Source organism: Bombina bombina, chromosome 5, assembly GCF_027579735.1.
Source record: "Bombina bombina isolate aBomBom1 chromosome 5, aBomBom1.pri, whole genome shotgun sequence".
Lineage (NCBI taxonomy): Eukaryota > Metazoa > Chordata > Amphibia > Anura > Bombinatoridae > Bombina > Bombina bombina.
The window spans coordinates 83,563,038-83,583,284 of NC_069503.1; the positions used below are offsets into that span (position 1 = coordinate 83,563,038).

A 20,247-nucleotide genomic window follows, 5' to 3' on the forward strand; every position below is an offset into this window, starting at 1 on the left:
CTACCAAACAAAGGTGGTCCTCCTTTAGGTAAAATGTAGAGGCATAGCTTTTTAGTTATACCATTAAATGTCACTGTAGGTGATACACACCCTATAGGCTTTATTATTTCATTTGAATATGTTTGCATGGTGACAGCTGTTGGAACAATTGGTTGCCTTAGTCCCAGGCGGTTCCAATCAGCAGCTGTGATAACAGAGACTGCTGCTCCTGTATCAACTTCCATAATGAGAGGTTTACCATCTATATTCACCTTTGCTTGCAGTTCTGGAATTTTATTCTCAAGGCTGTAGATCTGTAATGTGTATAATGGTTTGTCTTCCTCTGAATCAGTGTGTGGTGTATCTACTTGCACATGAAAAGCTGCACGTGACTTGCTGCCTTTCTTACTTTTATCTCTGTCTAAGGAACTTCTGCACACTCTCTTTGTATGACCAATCTTCCCACACCCATAGCAGGTGCTGTTCCTAAACCTGCAGGCATTTGCTGTGTGATTTGTGTCACCACATCTGTAACAGGCTGTCTGTAACCCTTGTCTAGCTGGATACTGTTTATTTAGGTGCATACTTGTATGAAAAACATCTACTTCCTTATCACAAACTGCCTGTGCTGGGGCTTGGAGCATTTGTGCATCTTTAGTAGCAAGTTCCATGACTGTAGCTATCTCTATAGCACGCTTTAGTGTTAACTCTTCCTCTGCTAATAGTCTCTTTTGTACTGTACAGTCCATGAGTCCAATAACAAACATATCACGTAAAGCAGTGTTTAAATAATCCCCAAATCCGCAGCTACTTGCTAGTTTCTTTAAACTGATCACATAAGTTTTAATGTCCTCATGCTGCAATTGCTTGCATGTGTAAAACTTAAAGAGTTCTGCTATCTCTAGAGGCTTAGGTAGGTAGTGGTCAGATAACAGGCAGATCAGATCAGACAGAGGTTTAGCATTAGGTTTATCAGGTGAGAGAATGCCCCTTAATGTAGTGTAAGCTGCTGAGCCTATAGTTGTCAGAAACACAGCTACTTGCTTATCAGCTCCTATGTTATTTGCTGTACAATATAGCTCAAACTGTTCAACCCATGTGTCCCATCTGTCTGTGTCTGCTGCAAACACAGGTAAGGTGCCAATAAGTGCCATTATAGGGTCAGACCACAGATCCTCGTTGCCAGCTGTTATGTTCTCTGTGTAGTCAGGATTAGAACATTCAGTTGTGTGATGTTACCTTGTGTCTGATGTCTCTTGCACATATCATGAAGACTCTGCAGCAGGAACTTTAGATGACTTTTTATTCAGCTACAACCACATGGCTTATTCATTAGCAGGTTCATCAGTAAAACTAACATGGCTTCTGATGATGTCACAGAGACCCAGACACACCCAGAGGGTGTGGTGAGCTGAGCTTAAAGCTGCAGCACTTCTAACATATAATTATGAGACAAGGTTAGTGCAAAGATACAGTAAAAGCTGCAGTAATCTTAACAGTAATATTTTATTGTGATACAATATTGTTAAGAATAAACTCCTTCTCTTACCCATACTTAATTGTTTTATATATCATTTATATTTCTTTAAATTGTTTAATTTTAGATCACTATTTGATATAACAAATACCCACATTTGAACTCACTAGCTATTAGGTATCACCCTCTATTCATTTATATATATCATAGTAGATACCCTATTGCTTCTTTTAGCACTGCTCCCGTTCTTTGCTTTATGTTTCTCCATTAACCCGTAGGGAGATTAGTTGTTTTTTTAGGGGGAGTCCTAGCAATATTAGGGATATAGTGCGAGGAAGTATTCATTTTTTCTTACACACACACACACACATTCATTTATTCATTCATACACACACACATTAATTTATTAATTCGTACACACATGCATTCATTCATACACATACACACACATTCATACATACACACACACATACACACACACTCTCATTTATACATACATACACACACACACACACACACACACACACACACTCATTTATACATACATACACACACACACACACTCTCATTTATACATACATACACACACACACTCTCATTTATACATACATATATACACATGCATACACACTCTCATACACGCACACACACACTCTCATACATACAAACACACACACTCTCATTTATACATACATACATACACATGCATACACACTCTCATACACACACACACACTCTCATACATACACACACACACTCTCATTTATACATACATACATACACATGCATACACACTCTCATAAACACACACACTCTCATACATACATACACAACCATAAAAGCAAAACATTCACACGCATACTCACACATACACACTCATAGATACACACACACATTCATTTATTCATTCGTACACACATGCATTCATTCATACACACTCATACACTCTCATACATACATACACACTCTCATTCATACATACAAACACAACCATAAACGCAAAACATACACACGCATACTCACTCATACACACTCATAGATACACACACTCTCATACATACATACACAACCATAAACACATATATACAAACACACTCCCATACATACATGCATACACATCCATAAACAAATACATACAAAAGCATTATTTGCTTAAAAGAGAGTGTGTATTTGTAAAGCACACAGATTTCGCTGCACTTTAAGCAGATATTTAAGTGCTTTTTCTATACGGTTCCAACAGTTCATACTTTGGCCGTGTTTCCATTGCGGGGGTAAAGTTTGGAAACTGCTGGTATCGTAAAAATTCTCCATAAAACTTTAATGACGATAAATGTTTTTATCACTTAGTTTTCACAATTTACCACCGCAATGGAATTTAGGTCTTTGTGTTTTACATCTGACAAAGCCCTTTATGACAATAACATTAGTTTGTATAAATGTATATAATGCACCATCATTTATATCAGTAATATATAGAGGAATAAAATATCCACACACACATTTTAAAACTATAACAAGTAAAACTTGCTGATTTAACCTATTGAATCCACCACCTGTACTCAAAATTGAATACTTAGTAGTCGATTTATGAAGCAGCGGATGCAGCTTCCAACCCACTCCTCTTCAGGTCCACCTGAAGCGGAAGTTAAGAAGCAGTGGTCCTAAGACCGCTGCTCCTTAAATTGTCCGCCACCTCTGAGGTGGCGGACAGCAATCAGCCCGATCAAATATGATCGGGTTGATTGACACCCCCTGCTAGCGGCCGATTGGCCACAAATCTGCAGGGGGCAGTATTGCACCAGTGGTAGATGTGCGGCGGACATATTACAATACAGCATATCATATTCGTCCACACCTTAATAAATTGACCACATAAAGTGAATGTAAAGTTCACTGTACTCGCTCACGTCATAGTATAGAATTTTAAAAAATATATACTGACTTTCATTCATCAAATTTGTACTATTTATTGATATTCTCAGATTTATACCTTTTTAAATTCTCCAATGATAAGTGCCGTCCCTCCGACCCCGCCATATTGCTCAATTGATTGACAGATGACTAATCTGCAGTCCACTAATCATTGTTTCCCCCTGGGGAGTGACATTTGTGCAAAGGGATTGAACCCTCTCTAAAATTTTGCCGATTTTAATGAGTTGTGGATTCAAAAAGACAACACTACTCTGCAGCTTGTATAACAAGTTACTGGAATCAGATTGAGGGGAAACCAATTTAAAAGTACACTGTCCCTTTAATGAGAACAAAAAAAACAAATAAAATAATATAGCCGTAGAGGTAGCCAAGCGCATTGCCTTTGCAATGGCATACAAGCAGCTAAGTCACACTATAAAGCGATAAAGCAAGTTTTTACAGTTCTGACATAAACAGATGGAAAGAAAACACATTTTCAAAATGTTTGCGTTTTACAAGATGGCTGCCACACCATATGACAAATACTTTCAAAATGAAAAGATGTAATCCTAGGTAAAAGTATATGGTTATACAGCAAATTTCACAGCTTTAACATAAGCAGTTGCAAAGAAAATATATTTTCAAAATTTTCACATAAACCAATAAGGCTGCCACAGCTTGTGACCAATTCCTTCAACATGAACAACTGTGACTTTAGGTCACAATATAAGGTTATACAGCAAGTTTCACAGTTCTAACATAAGCAGTAGCAAAGAAAATAGATTTTCAAAATTTTTGCGTAAAACAAGATGGCTGCCAGATCTTATGATATACAGCCTCCATATTTTGCACAATAGTCCGCACCATAGATATCAACAAACTTGGCAAAAATAAAGCATTTTTGTAAAATGTTTTGTTTTATTATTAATTAAAAAATATTGTTAAGAATTTTTGAACAATTCAAAATGGCATCCAAACCACATGACAAATCAACTTGTCTTGAACAAATATGAATGTTAGTCATAAGATAACTCTATAAACAAAATTTCAAGTCTGTCCCATAAGAGGTTTTGGAGAAGAAGATTTTTGTAGTTCAAAACAAAATGGCCGCCAAGCTATGCAATATATGGCTTTCAAAATGCACACTATAGACCTCTACAATTTGCAGAAGTTTGATGAAAATTTGCAAATGTTTTATTTCATGAAGGCGACTGCGTAGTGCGAATTTTAACTGCAATATTGTCTACGAGGGTTATGACTCTGTAATGATGCATCCATTACACTATAATATTGTTAAATATTGTAAAATGAATGCATAAAGTGCAAATTAACACAATTAAATGTTGATAAAAAGGTTAATGTCTCACGTCAGCCATGTTTATGGAAAAATCGTAGTTTGAACAAACTTGGTAGAGGACCTTGCAAGGAGCATATGTGCAAAATTGTGCTTTATTGCACTAAGCGGTTTAAGAGAAGAAAATGTTTAAAGATTTTTTGCAAAATGCAAGATGGCGGCTACATCATGTGACCAAGGCACTTTTGTTGAGCAATGGCAGATCAAAGTCATAGCAGCACTGAGCACAGCAAGTTTCAGTAACATAAGCAGTTCCAGAGTTAAAGATTTTTAAGCATTTCTCAAAATTTGGCGCAAAAAACAATATGGCTGCCTAACCTTTTGACCTATCTGTTCAATGTTGCATGAGATGTAGCAGAGCAATAGGCTGTACCAGCATACTTGATCTCAATAGCTTAGCTTTAGCAGTTCGAGTTATGAGCAATAGAAAAAAAGCGGCGGAATAATAATAAAAATAATAATAATAATCCTGACAATAACAATAGGTTGTCCAGCAACTACATTGCTTTGCCACCTAAATATAGCTGCAAGCAGCAATAGAGGTGGCCAAGCGCATCACCTTTGCAATGGCATACAAGCAGCTAAGTCACAATATAAAGCTATAGAGCAAGTTTTTACATTTCTAACCTAAGCAGTTGGAAAAATAAAACACTTTAAACATTTTTTCAAGATGGCTGCAACACCATATGACTAATACTTTCAACAAAAACAGATGTAACTCTAGGTCACAATTAGGGTTGCCACCTCGGCCATGTTTTCCTGGACACTTATGAGTTACACATGTTGCAGGGTGTGCAGGGAGACACCTGCATTGTGCTGCTGGACAGCACAAAAATAGTAACCCTGGACAGCACTATTCATGTTCCTCCTTGCACACCCTGCAGCATGTGTAACTCATAAGTGTCCAGGAAAACATGGCCGAAGTGGCAACCCTAGTCACAATATATGTTTATACAGCAAATTTCACAGCTTTAACATAAGCGGTTGGAAAGTAAATACATTTTTTTAAATTTCTGTGTAAACCAATATGGCTGCCACAGCTTGTGACCAATTCCTTCAACATGAACAACTGTGTATCTAGGTCACAATATAAGGTTATACAGCAAGTTTCACAGTTCTAACATAAGCGGTTGCAGAGAAAATAGATTTTCTAAATTTTTGTGTAAAAAAATGGCTGCCAGATCATATGATATACACTCTCCATATTATGCACAATAGTTCTCACCGTATATGTCAATAAACATGGCAAAAATAAAGCATTTTTGTAAAGCGTTTTTTGTTTTATTATTAATTAAAAAATATTGTTAAGCATTTTTGAAATTGAAGAGAAGTTGATAGGTCATGTGCCAAACCACATGACGTATCAACTTCTCTTGAATAAATCTGAATGTTAGTCATAAGATAACTCTATAAGCGGTTTCGGAGAAGAAGATTTTTGTAGTTTTTAAAAACAGTGCATACAAAACAAAATGGCTGCCAAGCTATGCAATGTATGGCTTTCAAATTGCACATACTAATGTTCACTATAGACCTCTACAATTTGCAGAAGTTTCATGAAAATTTGCAAATGTTTTATTTCACGAAGGCGACTGCGCAGTTTTGTTTTGCTTAAAGGGACAGTCTACATCAGAATTTTTTATTTTTTTAAAAGATAGATAATCCCTTTATTACCCATTCCCCAGTTTTGCATAACCAACACTGTAATATTAATATACTTTTTATCTCTGTGATTACCTTGTATCTAAGCATCTGACATGATCAGGGGCCTGTCAGATGCTTAGATACAGGGTAATCACAGAGGTAAAATGTATATTAATATAACAGTGTTGGTTGTGCAAAACTGGGGAATGGGTAATAAAGGGATTATCTATCTTTTAAAAAAAATAAAAATTATGTGATCAGGGGGCTGTCAGATGCTTAGATACAAGTATAAGTTTCTTTTTAAGTTTACAACTACTTCACACTTTGCATAGGTGGAGCTAACAAAGATAAATATCCCACCTTGGCAAAATTGGCAAAACCCTACTTATGCATCTCAGGCACCTCAACACCATCTAGGCGCCTCTTCTCTACTACAGACAAAATAGCTTGTAAAAAGAGAGTCAACCTCAGCCAGGAGCATGTGGACAAGGTGGCCTTTTTTGCATTTCAATGCAAAGTTTCTGAAAGAGTGAATAGTAGAATGTTTTTCTACTTCTACCTCTTTTCAAAAAGTTTGTGGTTTTGTTTTGCTTAAAGGGACAGTCTACATCAGAATTTTTTATTTTTTTTAAAAGATAGAAAATCCCTTTATTACCCATTCCCCAGTTTTGCATAACCAACACTGTTATATTAATATACTTGTTATCTCTGAGATTACCTTGTATCTAAGCATCTGACAGCCCCCTTATCACATGACTTTTTATTTATTATCTATTGACTTGCATTTTAGTCAATTAGTGCTGTGTTGTGCTGACTCTTAAATAACTCAACGGGCATGAGCACAATGTTATCTATATGATCCACATGAACTTGCAGTCTCCTGTTGTGAAAAGCAAATAAAAAGCATGTGATAAAAGCTTTCTGTAGTGGCTTAGAAACAGACAGAAATTTAGAGGTTTAAATGTTATAAACTATATTAAAGGGACAGTACACTTTACAATTGTTTTTATATGAATGTATTTTCAATGACGTGTTATACCAGCTACAGAGTATAAAATGTATGAGAAATTGCATATGAAGTAGCTGGTTTTGTGCTTTTAAACCACAGCCTATTACAATGGGTTGAGCTTCAAGTAATATCAGATCTCATTATGTTATCACTTTATGTACACAGACTTGCGTCCTTATCTTATATTTGTCTAGAAAACCAAAGCTCAATACTTAGAGAGAGCAATAGAAAATGATCATTTTATTACATAACTATCATGCACCCCACTGAGAGTGTAATCTCCTCTGCTGGCTGTGTTTACTTAGGCTATTCAATAGAATATACTCCAGTATAGAAACTTTCAGTATAGGTTGGGATACCACAGGCTAAATCAGCTATTTCAAATGCCAAAATAGGGGTAAAGGAGCTACTTGTAAACAATTTAAAACACTTCAGCAGGTAAAATTAATCATTGGTAACAATTTAAAGGGGGAAAATGTTTGGGTGAACTGTCCCTTTAATATAACAATGTTGGTTGTGCAAAGATGGGAAATGGGTAGTAATGGCGTTGTTTATCTCTTTAAACAATAACAATTTTGGTGTTGACTGTCCCTTTAATTATAAAAATTAAAATTAAACAAACAGTTGTGTTAATGTAAAGTTTTAGTCTGAAGTTTTATATTTGTAACACTTAGTGTGTGGATTTTATTTTAAATAAATTCAAAATAGTGGAAACCGCACACCTGCACGTTCTTTTAGTGGGGCACGGAGTAGTAGACTTGCCAAGTCTCTTCAGTATCTATAAACATCAAAAAACTCCAGCCACCGACTTCATTTAAAAGACCTTTATTTCTTCATCTTAGGTCCCAATCACACACAACGTTTCAAGCCTGCACTAGGCTCTTAGTCATGTACATTTTAATTATACAGGTTCCAGCTTTTTATACCTCCACCTGTTAATCATTCACCTGTTATTCATTAACCCATTCCATAAAAAAACATAGCTATTGCAATTGCAACAGTGACATCTTGTGGATGAAAAGTATAGTCCATCACTTTTATTTCAAATGTCTTTTAATGTTTTTTCATGGAATAGGTGAACAACATCTGTATATCATTTAAAACAAAACATAAAAAACCTATATACAATCTAAAAAGAGGAGCATAAAAACCAAACATCTACAATGCCAAAGGACTTGGGAATTAAAGTCCAGAGTACATTTCCATCATTAAAGAATTTATCATTAAGAAAAATGTATATTATCCAAAAAAGTTTTCTTTAAAGAGAAACTTTTTTTCTCTTCTTTACCCATGCATAGCAAACAACTTTTCATCATTAAATCTTTATATATATGTATGTTAGAAATACATTTAACCTAACCTATCCATGTGTAATTTACAAATCAGTTAATGAAAATCAGTAAAACAGACTCCAGTCAAAGTCTTTATTCAGGTCCTTGGGGGTTAGACAATCTAGTTTATAAATCCAGAACAGCCCCCTCATTTTTAGGAGATGTTCTCTATCACCCCCCCCTCCTTAGTTTCATTACCTGGTCTATGACTAGAAATCTAAGCTGACTGATATTGTGACCTGCAGAGAGGAAGTGAGAGGACACTGGAGCCTCTTTGTTCTTGCATCTTATGTTAGATTTATGTTCCGTTATCCTCTCCCTTACCTCTCTGCAGGTCTCACCAATATAGATAAGTCCACATGGACACTTGATCATGTAGATAGCAAAAGTTGTTCTGCATGAAAAATGTTTATTTATTACAAACTTTCTTCCACTTGTTGGATGATAAAAGTTTTTCCCTTTTATTATAGAACTGCAATGACTGCAGTTCAAACATGGATAACATCCATTATTGCTGTTACCTATTGTTAGCTGAACATTTCTCTTTCCAGAACCTATGTCAATATGGACAATCAAATCCTTAATACTTCTATTTCTCTTATATGCCATCATAGGCGCCTTTTTAAATTCTTCAACTTGTGGATTACATTCCCTTATTATATGCCAGTGCTTCTTTAGAAGGAATGGGTTAATGAATAACAGGTGAATGATTAACAGGTGGAGGTATAAAAAGCTGGAACCTGTATAATTAAAATGTACATGACTAATAGCCTAGTGCAGGCTTGAAACGTTGTATGTGATTGGGACCCAAGATGAAGAAATAAAGGTCTTTTAAATTAAACATGGAGTTTTTTGATGTTTATGGATTTTATTTTAAATACAGGATTTTTTTTTTTTTTTTTTGATTAGTCGATTAAAGGGACATGAAACCCAAACATTTTCTTACATGATTCATATAGAATACTATTTTAAACAACTTTCTAATGTACTTCTATTATATAATTTGTTTCATTCACTTGGTATCATTTGTTGAAGGAGCAGCAATGTACTACTGGTTTCTAACTGAACACATGGGTGAGCCAATGACAATCTGTGTGTATATATATATATATATATATATATATATATATATATATATATACAGCCACCAATCAGCAGCTAGAACCTAGGTTCTTTGCTGCTCCTGAGCTTTCCTAAATAAACCTTTCAGCAAAGGATAACAAGAGAAATAATTAAATAATAGAAGTAAATTGGAAGGTTGTTTAAAATGGTATGTTCTAACTGAATCATGAAAGAAAAAAATTGGGTTTCATGTCCCTTTATTCGAAAAAATAATCGTCCGATTAATCGATTATGAAAGAAATTATTAGTTGCAGCCCTAGACAGGAGTATCGGAGTCGACCAAAGTAGCCAAAACATAAAACAAGAAGGTGTTCAAGCTTTAAGGGACACTGAACCCCATTTTTTTCTTTCATGATTCAGATAGAGCATGACATTTTAAGCAACTTTCTAATTTACTCCTATTATTATTAGAACAAAGAAACATTGATAATAGGAGTAAATTAGAAAGTTGCTTAAAATTGTATGCTCTATCTGAATCACAAAATTAAAATGTTGGGTTCAGTGTCCCTTTAAATCTGAAGGACATAGATCACCTTGGTAGAGAGAAAACGCTTTCTCTGCTTCTATTGTTGGATGCGGAGGTGTTCAATAGGGTAGGCTGGAGATATATGATGAAGGTTCTCCAACATATGGGCTTTGATGGTCCCCAATCCAAGCAATCTACTCTAATCCCACAGCACAGGTGGTTTCGGCAGGATATAGGTCTAAACCATTTCCCATATGAAATGGAACCAGACAGAGGTGCCCTCTTTCTCCCCTAATTTTCGCACTCTGCATAGAATACGTTTGTCCCCAGACATAACCGGTGCAAAAATAGCTAATTACGACTACAAACTGACTCTTTTTGCAGACGATATCTTAGTTACAATCACAAAGCCCTTGATATCTCTCCCGAACTTATATAATATTCTCAATAGGTTTTCACAGATCTCGGGATATAAAATTAATCTTGAGAAGTGTGAGGCATTACCAATAGCTCTACCCCCCATACTAAGAAAACATAGAACTTAATTTTGAATTTAAGTGGGTAAAACACTCTCAAATACCTGGGGATACAACTGACAGCACAGTTCAATCTATTGTATAAATATAACTACATACCACTCTATAAATCCATAAGACAAGACCTCCAGAAATGGAAGAGATACACCTTTTCTTGGTATGGCTGTCTTTCCGCAGTCAAAATGAACATTTTCCCCGGACTACTTTACTTGTTTTGAACTTTGCCCATACCAATCCTAACCCTGGAATTGTCCACACTGCAGAAAGAACTAATAGCTTATGTCAGAGGTAGCAAAAAAGTGAGAATTCCATCAAATACACTGACACATCATAAAACTCTGGGGGGAGTGGGCATCCCAAACTTGTTAGATTATTATAAAGCAGCAAGAATATCCCAAATAATGCTGATAGGGAGAAGACAGGGGGATATACTCTGGCCTAAAGTGGAGGCAGAGATAGAGGGTCTGCCACAGGTGGATGACATCTTGTGGAGTGATCAAACAGATAATGCACTTACATACAGATCTCCGACACATGCATCCACCAGACAAGTTAAGAAATGGATAACGACACACAACAAAATACTACCTCTACAAACAGTGATGATCCCACTTAGAAAAATGTTACCTAAAGAACTTCATGTTACTATATACAAATGGGCCAATAAAGGACTGTACAGAGTAGCGGACGTTCTACTTAACAACAAACTTATGACTTATACTCAGATTCAGGACAAACTGACACCAATAGAGATAAGGTGGTTTCAATACCTACAGCTATCCTCATCCATACAGAAATATATAGGCGACACTAGGATCCACCCCCCCCCAACACAACACTGGAAAAGATGTACTCCTTTGCATCTAGATCTAAATGCACAATATCCATCTTATACATAGCTCTTCAGGACAACAATGATACCCCAAAGTCATCTCTGATGCTTAAGTGTGAAGAGGACATCAACATCACTTATGACAAACGCACATGGGAGAACATATTTAGCTCGATTAGCAAAGGTCTGATTAGCGAAGATCTACATGAAAATTCCCTTAAAACAGCATTTCGCTGGTATCTTACACCAGTCATAACCTCCCACATGTCATTAGCCAAATCAAGCCTATGTTACAGGGGACGTGGGAATGTAGGTACCTTTAAGCATATGTGGTGGGAGTGGGTCAAGCAGATCTGGCATTCCCTCTCAATACTACCTAGCACGATACTAGATGAGGAGATAGAGCTCTACATATCACAGGCTTTGTTACACATAGGCGATGAAAAATATAACAAACATATTAACACTTCATTAGAATAATGTGTACAATCACTAGGACAGCTATAGCTTACCATTGGAAAACGGGTTTCCATCATGGATGGAAATAAGAAATAAGATAAATAACACATTTAGAATGTATGAATCCGCTTCATGGATCATGAATACTAGGGAGTCATTTGAGAAAATCTGGTTCTATTGGATCATGAATAACACACCACCTAGCACATATAGAGTAAAAGCACTCGTTTATAGCGTTGGGAACCAAATGGTATTCAGGGATATTAATTACAATGGGACTAAGTGGGAGTAATCAATTGGTCAATACAAAGAAATTTTAGAAATTTTGAGTTTTCATAAAATTAAAGGCAAGAGACTGTTATATATAGGATATGTGTTGATGATGGGTTTGTTCTATTTTTCTTTTCTTTGATTTTTCTTTTTCTTATGTTGTCTTTATATACACGGGCAGCAACGTTTGTATTAGAATGATGTTGTAATGTCAACCTTCCCCCATCCAGGGGCCCAATGCCTTATATTTTTTGTACTTTTTCTTTTGTTGTCTTTTTTCTGTAATGCCTTATTTATTTTGGCATATATGTTATAAAAATTCCAATAAAAATATTTAAACATAAATCTGAAGGAAACCACTTCAGCATCAGAAGTAAGAATTATACTATCCGAATCTGAGATTTTACCCTCAGAGGCTACTGGGAAAGAGCAACTTGGTTAGCCTGTACAGGATCTCATACCTTACTATCTGATTCTGAAACTTTCCTCTTATGTCTCCCCTGAAGCATGGGGATGGCAGCTAGTGCTTCAGATACCGCCGAGGATACCTGGGCAGCAATTTCAGCTTTCAAATACACTCTGTCAGGAGATTGAGAGGAGCCACAGGGCACTGTATGTGATTATAGTACGGTCTGGGACACTTGAGGAAGAGGCTGTGGCATTGCCTGGACAGCATCAACCTGAGAGAATGGTAGCTCAGAGACAAATAGTCTGTCTTTGTACATTAGAGTTCTTTCAATACAGACATTTATTATTATGAACACCCTATAGACTGTGCATGAACAAGTTAAATGACCAGTCAACACAGTAAATTTGCATAATCAACAAATGCAAGACAATTCAATAGCACTTAGTCTGAAATTCAAATGAGTCGTAAATTTTTTTTTTACAATTTTAAAAGTTTTGTCTATTTCCACTACCTCTGTACCATGTGACAGCCATCATCCAATCACAAGTGCATACACACTTATTCTGTGAATTCTTGCACATGCTCAGTAGGAGCTGGTGACTCAAAAAAGTCTAAATATAAAAATACTGTGCACATTTTGTTAATGGAAGTAAATTGGAAAGCTGTTTAAAATTGCATGCTCTATCTGAATAATTAAAGTTTAGTTTGGACTTGAGTGTTCCTTTAAAATACTATTTTCTATATGTCAGCCAAAATTATAAAGTCTTTTAAGGAAGTTAAAATATATTAAGGTAGCCTTTCATTTATGGTATGCTTTAATTTGATTGGCTTAAAATTTGTTTATAAGCTTTGAATTTGTATGAAGCTATTGTTATCTGTTACCTTCAGATCTCAAGGCATGTATTAATCTTGTTGTGATTAATAAATGATTTATGTCAACTAATATTTGATAGATATGAGTATTAATTTAATCTGTTAGATAACCCAGATTGAATATTTGTCTATAGCTAGTTTTATATAGCCAAGAACATATCATTGTCATATTAAAGACTAATTCTTACAGCATCTCTTTTTCTATCCTCTTTTGCAAGAATCATACATATACATCTGTTGCTAAACAATTATTTAGTGACAGCCCTAGACTGAGGTATACGAGAGCACCATCATAAATAGGCCTCCTAAACTTCACCTCCCCCTTGCACAGAAGGCAAAGAGAATAACTGGGGATTGTGGGAAGGGAAGTGATATGGTGCTTTTTGCCTTCTCCAGCTGACCAGGAGTGATATTCCCACCAGTAATTGATGATTCAGTGGACTCACCGTGTCTTAAGAAAGAAATATTTTACTTCATATAAAAAACTGTTTATATTAAAAAAAGTCCACTGTATTTATTTTATTTGTTTTCTATATTTGTTCATGCTGTGATAATGAATATATTGTTTAGTTCTTCCAATTTAAGAGGCTAATTTAATAACTAATTATTTATTGTATTTTGTAAAATGAAAGTTTGAAGCAGAACCAAACAATATTTTAAAGCTTGAGGAGGTCTGTCCAATAATGGTAAATCAGAGTGTTTAAAAATGATAGGATATACCATCACTAAAAATAAAGTGGACTTTCAGTGATCACTTGGTAATACAATGTGTAGTAAACTCATCCTTTCTGTGCCATGGTTCTTCCGCTATAGTAATTATTAACATTATTAAATATTTATTATAATCTCTTTAAACCATTTAATATACATTTTACAGACACGGCCATTTCACTGAGAGATATCAGGTATTGATGTAACTGGAGTGAATAAGGAAACCTTCTTCCTGAGCACAGACATTGGAGCCTGTTATCAGCATGAACTCATATGCATTAGGTGAGTAAAATAGATATTATGCTGACTTGAAAATAGAATAGATCACTCATTAAACAAATATAACTATTATATTTATATCTGCATCTTTTAACAACATTTGTGTCAGTGACAGTTATAAAGAAGGAGCAGCCCACATGTTGCTGAGGAGTAGGGTAAAAGATACTTCTCCCCCCTCTGTACTTTTAAACTGACCATGTCCAACAACTGCCTAACCTCATCCCAAGACCTGGTTCAGCATTCAGAACACCTACAACTCCACCTTCCCCTGCCCTGACCTCACTCATGGAACACCCATAACTACACTTATGACTAAGTGCCGCACAGCACAAAACGCGTAAGGCCATGCCCCCTTCCCCTCCGTGTTATGCTGTGTGTCTTCTGCTTGGATTATACCTCAGTTTTTTACCAGGATCTGTGTGTGCTGCCTTTCTTTGTTTGTATAACTACACTTATGCCTACCTTGTTCCCATGTTTGGAACACCCACAACTCCCCCAGTGAGTGTTCCCCACCTCAGAGCTACACCTGATTTGTGTGCTTAATTTTACAGTGAGTATTATTAAACTAATAAAGATTTTGTCAGTTTATATAAATTAAACAACCACAGCTGAAAGCTAAGAAGTAACATAAAATAAATACATTTACAGGTAAATACATTTAAAAATAAACACAAAATGGAAGACATCTTGTTGAGTATAAATGAATAATATGATATAAATATTGATTATATTATAAAGAATAAACCTTACTTATTTACATTATTACATTTCTTTTTATGTAGACAAACATGTGGATAGTTCATCTCCATCCTTCACTACAGGAAACAGCAGAATGATACCACAGACTCCAACAGTTTTAGACACTAATGACTATTCACAAACATTGGGGAAATCACAGCAGATACTTAAAGAAGATGGTGAATTTCCAGGAACTGGGAAGCAGTCATTATGTACAGAGAGTAATTTAGTCATCAAACAAGAGGACAACATGTATGCCTTATCTAGTAAAATTATTATCGCAGAGGATAAACCACACAAATTTTCTGAGTTTTCAAAGCATTTTAAAGAAGGGAAAAGTCTACAGACTATTCAAATGATTCATACAAATGAGAAACCTTTCAAATGTATAGAATGTGAGAAACCTTTTACATGTGCAGATTGTGGGAAGTGTTTCACAAAGATGTGTAATTGCACATCACATGAAAGGACCCACACAGGGGAGATACCATTCACCTGTACTCAATGTGGAAAAAGTTTTAAAAAAAAGGTTAATCTGAAAACTCATGAAAGGAGTCATACAGGAGAAAAACCTTTCACATGTACAGAGTGTGGAAAATGTTTTACAGAAAAGAGTAAATTGAAAATGCATAAAAGGATTCACACAGGGGAAAAGCTTTCCACATGTACAGAGTGTGGAAAATGTTTTACAGAAAAGAGTAAATTAAAAACTCATGAACGGATTCACACAGGAGAAAAACCTTTCACATGTACAGAGTGTGGAAAATGTTTTACAGAAAAGGGTAAATTGAAAACTCATGAAAGTATTCACTTATGGGAAAATCCTTTCACATGTACAGACTGTGGAAAAAGTTTTACACAAATGAGTACTCTGAAAACTCATAAAATGATTCACACAGGGGTAAAGCCTTTCACATGTACAGAGTGTGGAAAATGTTTTAAAAAAAAGGTTAACCTGAAAACTCATGAAAGAATTCACACAGGGGTAAAGCCTTTTACATGCACAGAGTGTGGAAAAAGTTTTACAGAAAAGAGTAAATTGAAAACTCATGAAAGGATCCACACAGGAGAAAAGCCTTTCACATGTACAGAGTGTGGAAAAAGTTTTACAGAAAAGAGTAAACTGAAAAATCATAAAATGATTCACACAGGAGAAAAGCCTTTTACATGTACAGAGTGTGGAAAATGTTTTACAGAAAAGAGTGGTCTGAAAACTCATGAAAAGATTCACACAGGGGAAAAGCCTTTCACATGTACAGAGTGTGGAAAAAGTTTTACAGAAAAGAGTAAATTGAAAACGCATGAAAGGAGTCACACAGGGGGAAAGCCTTTCACATGTACAGAGTGTGGAAAACGTTTTACACAAAAGAGTACTCTGAAAAAACATGAAAGGATTCACACAGGGGAAAAGCCATTTACATGTACAGAGTGTGGAAAAAGTTTTACACAAAAGAGTACTCTGAAAAAACATGAAAGGATTCACACAGGGGAAAAACCTTTCAAATGTAGAGAGTGTGGAAAAAGTTTTACACATATGAGTAATCTGAAAACTCATGAAAGGATTCACACAGGAGAAAAGCTTTTCACATGTGCAGAGTGTGGAAAAAGTTTTACACAAATTAGTACTCTCAAAACTCATGAAAGGATTCACAAGGGAAGAGACCTTTCATATGTTTAGAAAGTGGGGAAAAAAGGTTTCCATTGAAGTCAGGTATCACAAAACACCAAATACTTACACACAAATAAACTTTATATACACAGTGTACAAACCTTTTTCCAATTATCCTAAAGAGGACAAACTCTCTAAATAGAAGCATCAAAAGAGATGTTATTGTAAATAATACTTTCTAAATCCCAGTTATAAAAGCCCCAGACTAAAAGAGCTCTCCTGCTGTCCTTTGTTCCTTTATCTATGTGCACTTCGTTTTCTCTCATATCAATGTGATAGAATCCAAACACCACACAGGAATATACAACTCTGTCCTCATATTGACCAGTTTACACAACCATTCACCACCAAAGCACCCCCAGTGTTGTTTATTAGTTGCAAATGTTAGGAGTTGTACATTTGATTTACATAGGGGAGAAAATAATTATATTTTCAGAATAATGGAGTCTTTATATAAGTAGAGTGTTAGAAAATTATATAAACAAGAACATCAGTCTCAAATGATTGACATCTGAGAGATATATTTAATGTGCACATCATGTTGATAAACAAGGATAAAGAATCATTAGAAGGCAAGGATTAAAAAGAGAGAATATAAGATCTACATTCCAAAAAGAAGAATATTTAGGAGCAGGAGGTATTTTAAGTTTAATAGCTTTCATTAATTTACAAACTAAAGGATGTTGTCCTACCGGGAAATTATTAATAAAAGAGTGTTTAGCAGAAATAGCAGATCTGGAAATATAAATAGAATGATAAGCTAAACCTGAATAAAAAAGAGATGAAAGAAAATTAATACAATCAGTTACATCAGCTGAAAGGGGATCCAAACACCTCTCCAAGCACCAGCAAGACCATTTGGACCATGCAGAAAAATAGAATTTTTTGGTACCTGGGGCCAGAGAGTCTTAAAGAGTGACTTATCCTATTGTAATAAGCCTTGGAGAGATGAGGTTTGACCGAAATCATCCAAGTTATGAGACAAAGAGAACCATGAATGATAAGATGGTGAGGGAAACCTTCTGGATCTGACAGAAGAATAGGAAAGTGAGGAAGAAGAATAGGATGGTTGACAGATAATTCTATGAGTGATGGGTACCATGGTTGAGATGACCAAAAAAGGGTAATGAGATAGATTGAAAGGAGATCCTGACGAACTACAGAAATTGATCTCTGAATCATGGAGAAACTAGGAAATGCATAAGCTATTTGAAGAATCCACGGGTGAAGAAACGCATAGATCACCAGGGCTTCCGGATCTGGACGCCAACTGAACAAAAAGCGCATCTGAAGGCTCGATGCAAAAAGGTCCATCGAAAAGGGTCCTCTGAGAGATTGAAGCGATTGAAAAATTAGATTGTGTAGTTTTCCAATCGCTTGAATCTGTCAGATTACGAGAACCCCAATCTGCTGCAGTGTTGGATAGTCCTGGAATATGTTTTGCTTTGACAAAAATATTTATTTTCAAGCAAAGGTGAATAAATTCTTTCAGAATAATAGATAAATCTCTCGATTTTGTACCACCAAGATGATTCAAATAACGAACTGCAGAAATATTGTCCATTCTGAGTAAAATGGACACAGGAGAAGAATTTTTGACAAAACTATACAGTCCCAAAAGTTCTAAGCAATTGATGTGAAATCTTTTCTCTTCCAGAGACCATTTTCCACCGGTTGTAAAGGGACCACAACGAGCACCCCATCCCAAATGACTGGCATCGGATTCGATGATAATGTCTGGAGATTTCCCAAAAATGGTTCTCCCATTCCAAGTCTCTATGTGAGAGAGCCACCAGGAAAGCTTCTTTTTGGCCTCTGGAGATAATGGAATAAGATGCGAATAAGAAAAACATTTCTGAAGAATAGCCTGAATAGAGGAAAAGAGTAACCCAACTATTCTGGCTATTGTCCCCATAGGAACCATAGATAAAGAAAGAGTTTTGGAAATTTCTTTCTTGATTTTCACAATGTTGTCCTTGGGAAGACTGAGGGTGTCTATAAGGAAACCTAGAAAGGTTAAAGATTTGGTTGGAGAAAGAACAGATTTTTGTTTGTTTACCAAAAAAAGCTAAGTTCTCTAAAATGTGAATAGTAAGATAGAGCTGAGATTCTAAAGTAACAAAATTCTGATCCATAATTAAAATGTTGCCTAAATATATAATAAGATGAACACCCCATAAACGAAGCCAAGTAATTATGGGTTTCATTAATTTGGTAAAAATCTAAGGGGCTGAGGAAAGGCCGAAAGGCATGCAAGTAAAACTAAATTGTTTGCCTTCCCAAGAAAAAGTCAGAAATTTTCAATGTTCCTGAGCTACAGGAACTGTTAGATATGCATCTGTCAGATCTAATCTGACTAAGAAATCATTGTCTAAAAGGCAATCTCTGAGAAGATGAATGCCTTCCATTTTGAAATGCTGATAAACAATGAAAGCATTTAAAGATCTTAGATTTATTACTGGATGAAACTGGCTGTTTTTTCTTTTTTACAATAAAAGGTTGCTTAGAAAACCATTTTGCGAAATTGAAGCCAATTCTAGGGCTTGTTTTAATAAAAGGTTTGAAATTTCCTTGTGAACCAGAATTTTGTCTGAATCTGAAAATTTTATTGGATGAGGAAGAGAATTTTGAATAGAAATAAAATCTATATAAAACCTAATACAGTTTGAAGAACCCATTGATCTGTGGTTATAAGATTCCAATTGTAGGTAAAAAGAGGGATTCTGCCTCCAATTATGTTTTGGGGAAAAACAGGAGAGGGAGTAAAAAGAAGGTTTACTCTGAAGGGCAGGAGATCTTTGCCTTGAACGTTGAAATCTAGGATTCCAGGGTCTTTGACAGGAAGATTCTGGGACTGTCTTTGATGTTGAAATTGTTGATATGAGAATTGAGACCGATTGGGGTAGGATGCATGGGCGGGAAAATGGCTTCTACAATTCCCGGCCTGATCAGAAAAATGATTTTGGTAAAAGATTTTCTTCATTGAAGTTATCATGTTATTTAGATTGGAAAACGTATTATCATAACTATTTAAATCTTTAATAAAAGTGTCTCCAAAAAGTAAACCATTGGTGTCAGGAAGAATTGCATTGACTGCAAAGTTAATAACCTTGGGGTCAATCCTTCTGAGAATATTGCATCTAAGTTCAGTGTACATAGCTGTATTAGTGTTTCCAAGAAA

At 35.6% G+C, this 20,247-nt stretch overlaps 1 pseudogene; it reads left to right on the forward strand.

Annotated features, from left to right (window-relative positions):
* LOC128661336 (zinc finger protein 184-like) overlaps positions 1–19,636 on the forward strand; it is a 154,870-nt pseudogene extending 135,234 nt beyond the window's left edge.
* Positions 19,637–20,247: the final 611 nt, after the last annotated feature.